The following is a 440-nucleotide window of genomic DNA, read 5'->3' as shown; positions in this document are numbered from 1 at the left end:
ATAATCTCACAAGCCTAAAGCTAAATAATCAAATGAGGAATTTTTTATTGAAATTAAGCCAAAAAAAAAACTTTACTATCAATCGAAGATCATTAAATACATACTACTGTTAGCTGATTGAAAATAAGAAGAATATTTGAAAATTAATAATATTTTGGGAATTGAAAAGTGATCAAAAATTGAGATGTATCAAACAAATAAGTAGGGAAGTGAGAGAATATGTCATTTTATTAATTATCTTAAGTTTGGTGTATTTTTAATATAATTAATTATACTCTTATAAAATTATGGGACCTATGAAAAATCGAAACCTAAAACAAGGACTTTGGTGACTTTATGGTATAGCCATCCTTGGCTTTTAGAGGTGAACTTGTAAAGAATCAGTAGGAATTCTGCTTTATGTGCAATTTGTAATAAGGATATGGAGACAGTGGACCACA

Source organism: Theobroma umbraticum, unplaced genomic scaffold (assembly GCF_002168275.2).
Source record: "Theobroma umbraticum cultivar Fairchild unplaced genomic scaffold, ASM216827v3 scaffold_147.0, whole genome shotgun sequence".
Lineage (NCBI taxonomy): Eukaryota > Viridiplantae > Streptophyta > Magnoliopsida > Malvales > Malvaceae > Theobroma > Theobroma umbraticum.
Note: the sequence above shows the minus strand (reverse complement) of the source record.